Source organism: Manis pentadactyla, chromosome 17, assembly GCF_030020395.1.
Source record: "Manis pentadactyla isolate mManPen7 chromosome 17, mManPen7.hap1, whole genome shotgun sequence".
NCBI lineage: Eukaryota > Metazoa > Chordata > Mammalia > Pholidota > Manidae > Manis > Manis pentadactyla.
The window spans coordinates 66,338,850-66,344,919 of NC_080035.1; the positions used below are offsets into that span (position 1 = coordinate 66,338,850).

The window sequence follows — 6,070 nt, forward strand, 5'->3', positions numbered from 1 at the left end:
GGAATGTGTATGCAAACTTTGAGCCTGGGCATTTTGCCCACATAGTACCCTTGTGAGGCTCTCAGCGGCTCATTCCTTCTTGCTCCTGAGTAGGGTTCCGTTCTGTGGACACACCACAGCGCACTTAGCCACTGAAGGACGTCTGGGATGTTTCCAGGGTTTAGTCGTCATGAAGAAAGCTGCCATGAGCATCAGAGTACAGATTTTTGTGTGAACAGAAAATTTCATTTCTCCAGGATAAATGCCCAGAGTGCAATTGCTCGGTCATATGTTTACATTTTAGGCAACTTTGAGACAAGCAGAATGGAGGGATGAGGCTGATGAAGGGGGTGGGGGATGTAGGGCCAAAATTAGGAGGACGGTTCTTATAATTTTCCTTTCAAAAATCACTTTTTAAAAAAGAAATGAACCTACATGTATAGGGTAAATTAATTTTCAACAAAGGTGCCAAGACAACTTAATGTGAAAATAGTTTCTTCAGTACATAGTGTTAGATCCACTGGGCATCTGTTGGGGGAGAAACCCTGACCCTCATCTCAAACAAGACACACACATAAGTAATTCAACGTGCATCACCGGTCTCCATGGAAATTCTGATATTGTACAGCTTCTTCAAGGAACCAAGGGGACATCTGTTGCTTGGGGAAGGCAAACATTTCTCAGAACACAAAAAGCATGGAACAATTTGAAAAACTGATAAATCGGACTTCGCTGAAATTAAAACTTCTGCTTTTCAAAAGACACCATTAAGACAAAGAAAAGGCAAAGCACATGACCACACGCTACATAACATCCCATGCCGATGTTTTCCCCAAAGACACAGCGTGTCCTGCCCAGAGGCGGATGGGACGCTTCCCGCGTGGACGCCTCTTGCCTGGCAGGGGCTCTTCCACAGTGGGAAGAGAGAGACACGCCGAAGTGTGGGCCATCTCACTGCCACCTGTCAGGGGAAACAGGCACCCGACACTCACGGCACGCCGACGCTGGCCATGGCCAGGCAGATGACGGTGTCTGGGAGAGGAGGGGCGAGTATACCTGTCCAGAACCAATCAAATTATATTCTTTAGGCATGTGCAGTTTGTTGTACTTCGATTTTAATTCAATTAAGTTACTCCAAGAAACCACCATCAGAAATGTGATGACATGGCCCAGGGGCAGATCTGGCCACTTCTGCTCTGTGGTCTCTGGGAAGGCCGATGCCCCCCAGGACTGGTGCCCCTTAACTTTTGGCACAGCCCCCCTCCAAAGCCCCTGGCTCTCGGCCAGGGAGGCCCCTTCATGTCTAGCACTCAAGACCAGCGGCAGCCAGTGGCTGACCTGGTGTTTCAGCCAAACCACTGCCTGCTCCCCGGTGTCCTGGGCCCATCCTGGTGGCCTTCCCGCCCCGGCCCTCTGGCCACAGTGTGTGAGTCTGAGCCCTGCCTTCCCTCTCCCCACCCAGACTCCTCTGTCCGCACCTGGGCCGACCTGGTGGAGCTCAGGGTCCTGATGGATTCATTCCCGAACTAACTCGGAACTAACTGGCGACACGATGCCACTCGCCAGGTGCCCTGGTTGAAGGGCGCCAGAAATCCGCTAGCAGGGAGCCCAACAGGAAGAGAGCCGACTCCCGGGAGCGGGACCAGCCCTCAGCAGCCCCAGGCAGGTGGACCTTGCCCCCAGAGTGAGGGCAGGGGTGGCTGGAGATGCTCTGAAGCAACCTGGCCTACAGTCAAGCCCTGACAGCACCGGTGACCTTAAAACCCCTCCTCTCCTCCGTGCAAGATCCTGGCCACCTGGCAGAGGGCCTGTCTTCCTTGCCTCCAGGAGGCCTTGCCTCCTGGCTTCTGAAATGCTCAGCCCCCAGGACTTTGAGCTGTTTGGAGGAAAAGCAGGAAGCAGCCTGAGCAGCCGTCCTCGGCCCCGGGCCCTTGTGTTTTCTCCCAGCAACCTTAGCCCACACGTGCTGTTTAGCCCACAATTTGGCTGCTGTCCCCCTGCTGTGGAGCAGGGCCCTGGTGAGGCCAAAACAAACAGCAAGTGGGGGTGACTGAGCAGCCTTCCCTACCCCACCAGCCCACGCTTTTCTTGGGTCTCAGAGCACCCTCGTGGATGAAGCTCCCCCTCTTTAATGAGGAAACGCATTTGTGAAATGGGCCCCCTGACATCTGTGCTCTGACAGCCCAAATGGTGGCCGCTGGCCTTGGCTGCCGGCTCTCTCATTCCCGTGGCAACCACTGTCCTGGGGGTGAACTGTATCCATGCCTCCAGGGATCCCGGTCGGGCTGGGCGCTGGAGGCAGGATGGGGCTCCTCCTCCGACCCGGCCCACCAACCCCTGGCAAAATGCCTGGCACAGAGCAGATGCGGTGCCAGTGCTTCTCAGGAGCAGCCGACAGCCCCGGTGCCTTCCCCGTGCCAGCTCTGTGCCAAACGCCCCCTGAAAACCGATTCGAAGCAGGGATTGCAGACAGAAAGGCCTTGTGCCATGTGGTATATGCACAGGTCAAATACTGACTTAGGACCGTGGGCGAGGTTGGCGCTCAGCCGATGAAGGAGCACAGGATCCCTGCGGCGAGTCTCCCCAGGCAGGCAGAAAGGATGCTCATGTCAGCTCAAAGTCTTCTTCAAAAGCCCGGGGTTAGAAAAGAGGGCACAACGCAAGACCCCAGAGGTGAAAGTCGGTCAGCATCAGCTGGGACCAGCCTGGCGGGGGAGTCCCAGGTCACCAAGGTGGAGTCCCAGGGCTCCAGGCCCAGGGAACAGGGTGGGCTACAGCTGGAACACGGACGGATCATGGCTAGAATGCCTGCCTGCGCCCTGGTCCCACACACGGTGATAGGGCAGCCCTGACCCACACAGGCTGTCTGTGGGATGGTGCCAGCCCCAGAGCCCACTGCCCTGAATCCCAGGCTTGGCACAATCCCATCTCACAGAAAACTTGGGGAGCTGTGATGCCACCATGTGCCATCCTCCCACCTCAAGACCCCTACTCAGTGCCATGTGCAGGCCCTGTAACCAGTGGGGAGATGCCCCTGGGTCCCAGGCCACCGTTCTGCTGGCTGCCACTGGGAGTCAAGGGGCTTCCATGCTGCCCACCTTGAACTTATATTCTGGGAAACTTCTGCCTCCAGGTCTTGGCTCAAACACCCCCGCTGCCAGCACCTCTTCCAAACAGCCTTCGCCTGGCAGCCCTGAGTCCTCTTTGGAAATTCAGCTTCCTTTACAGCCAGAAGCCTTCCTAAACTCAGGAGGCCTGAGTCCTGCCCTGTGCCCACAGTGCTCATGATGGGGTGACCTCCCAGGGCAGGGGGATGGATGGTCCCCGAGAAGCTCCAGTGCTTGCTGGTCTGGCTCACCCCTGGTGTCCACATGTGCCCTGGCAATGTCCCTGCATTGCTTACAAGCTCAGCGGGAACATGGACACAGAGGTCCACAGGCACATGTGCAGCCACTGAGTGGGAGGAGTTTGACTCCTGCGGTTTAAACAGGGTGAGATGGTCCCCACACCCACAGCATAGCTGGATCCTTCTCCAGCAGTGCATGTAGGCCCTGAGCAGCCCTGGCCTCAGACACCACCACACGACAAACGGAACCCTCTTCCGGAGAACTGGTTAGAGGGCCTGGGTGGGTGGTGAGCTGGTGTCTTGCCTGAGGGTTTCAGCCCCAGGCAAGTTCACTGTGGATTTGGTGAGACAGAGAAATAGCAACGGAACATTCTTGGAGTAAGAGGCTCATACCTGGCTTTGCTCTCGTGGCTGCAGGTCGAGCACTAGAATCACAAATCCAGCAGTCTGCAGGTCTGTAACCCTCCTCCTCTCCGCCTCCCCCAGAGCTCTGGGCAGGGCTCCTTATATGGGGACCCAGTCAGTAGCAGCTCTCTGCCAACAGGTGGGAAGCAGTAGCCCAGCAGGAGGCCAGTTCCATCATCAAGTAGTTCAGGGTCAGGTGAGGATCCCGGCCACAGGAACCTCCATTTCCCCACAGCTGGTTAGGCGGCGAGCTGGGCAAGCAGGCAGCTGGGTTAGGTAGTCAGTAGGACTAGTTAGCTCCATGCTGATTGGGAGGCCTCGCATAGTAGCCCATGTCTGAGGCTGTCTGGCTCTGTTCTGTCTGAGAAGAGGCTCCAGGCAGAGTGTGGTTCCTGCAGAAGTTCCCAGGATTAGTGGCTGGAGCTGGGAAGGGTAGTGTGCCGAGGAAGCCAGCAGCTGGGGCTGTGCAGGCGGCCCTGGTGCTACCGAGCTGTGACACCCGGAGTGCGCCCCTCCCCCAACAGCTGGCTGCTCGGCGACTTGGGGACACCAGGGCTGCAGTGCCCGAACCCTTGGGTGAGAACAGAGGCCACTGCTGCAGCCCTGCACCCTGGGCCAGGGAAGCTCTGTGGTATGGGAGAGGCAGGGATGAGGGGAGGAGAGGGATGCAGACCAGCCGGGAGGGCCACCTCCATGTGTGCGTGTCTGTGTGGATGTGGGGATTCTCTGTAGGAGGACAAGGGACTCTGGGATGGAGTGAGTTGTAAGCACAGGTGAGGAAGCCCCTGGAAAGCAGATGGGGCCACCACGGCCACTTGCCATCTGAAGAGCAGGTGGCTGGCTCAGAGGTTCTGTTCCCGCCTTGCATCACCAAGCGTCCAGTGGGTGACTCCTTGGGAAGCAGGGCCCAGGGTTTTCCAGGCCTGTTTGTTCACCGTGGGCCATGGAGTCCAGGACGAGTGAGGGCCTAGCTAGGTGTGACTGCCAAGCAGGGAGGGCCTGGGAAAGGCGTGTCTGCAGACACCAGGGGCGGGGCTCTCCAGGGGCTTGCTGACAAGGCAGGCGTCCCCTGGCCAGGAGCACCCACTGGCCGGGGGCCGTCCTGTGATTCCCGCTCGCCCCAGGTCTGATTCTGGAGCTTCTGCTACATGAGCCTGTGGAGGATGTTTTAGGCTGACAAGTGCAGGTCAGGCGGGTGAGTAAACAGTTGGGGGGAGAAACCGAGAGGCACGGCCACTTCAGTTACCGCCAGCCTGCTGCTCTGTCCCCTGCAGGGTCCTGGGTCCCTCTCCTCCCCGGCATTCCACCATCTGCTTGCGGAGGGATGGCCCAGACCCAGGGGTCAGATGTCTGGTGACTTCCTGGCTTGTCCCTGTCCCGTAATTCTGGACTGTTAGCATGGACAGTTTGTTCTGCCCTTTCCAGGAACCCACGTCAAGACTTGGGATGCTGGAAGCCCCAGAGAGCCAAACCGTGGGGCCAGGCTCAGGCTCCCCTCACCATGTCCTGCTGTGGGACTGCAGAAGCTTTATTATTCCCAGAGCTGGTGTGAAGCTATCAAAAATCTGTCCAAATGCACTTTCGTAGCAGGATTACCATTTAGCAATCTAAAAAACTTGACAGTTGGGTGGATCCTGCAGACTCCACACAGCAAGAGGAGCCAGGTGCCCCACACACAGCCCCCGACCGACCGCTGGGGCAGCCAGGCACCTGCTGGGGAGGTGGGCCTGTGAAGGGAGGGGCAGGAAAGAAGCTTCTAGGTAATGTTTTGGCATCAAAGTGTCAAACACAGGTGACCCTGACGAGAGACACATGAGGCCCGCACACTGAGTGTGAAGCATCACAGGGGGGAATTGAAGCCCTAAGAAACAGGGCTCTTTGGTGTTGTAGACACGTCTGGTCTGCCTGAGTTCCCCACTAAGTCCTGAAACCCTCAGACTTCCCGGAGAGGAGCTCCTTTAGTTATCTATAAGGGGTCCCTTTTACCACACCTGAATTTTTGCTAAAAAGGTGACTCCTGGCAGCCCCTTCAGGGGAACTCATTCTGTGACCCCGACCTCTGACCTCTTTGGAGGCTGGTGGTTGTCATGTGAGTTGACTGAGCCTATGTGGCCTCCTGAAACCCTTTGGACAAGACCATGAGGTTCGCTGAGCCCCATTTCACAGCAGGCCCGCTGAGCGCAGGCGCCCGAGGCCCCCATCGCAGCTCCGCAGTGGGGTGGCCTGTAGCGTCTGTGCTGAGCCCAGTGTCCGACGGAGTGGCACTGCTGGACAGCCGGCTGGCATGGGGGACCAGGGACGTGGCTCCTGCAGGATGACAGCCCATGTGGGGAGAGGAGG

At 57.6% G+C, this 6,070-nt stretch overlaps 1 long non-coding RNA gene across 2 annotated transcripts; it reads right to left on the minus strand.

Moving 5' to 3' along the window:
- Positions 1-712: 712 nt before the first annotated feature.
- LOC130681398 (uncharacterized) lies at positions 713-2,715 on the minus strand. 2 transcript variants are annotated; one of them, XR_008994524.1, is made up of 2 exons: positions 2,497-2,715; positions 713-1,035 (listed from the first exon to the last, which is right to left on the minus strand). It is a non-coding gene; the product is annotated as an uncharacterized LOC130681398 (long non-coding RNA). The 2 variants fall into 2 exon arrangements; XR_008994523.1 differs by having other exon boundaries at positions 2,482-2,715.
- Between the last annotated feature and the right edge of the window lie 3,355 nt (positions 2,716-6,070).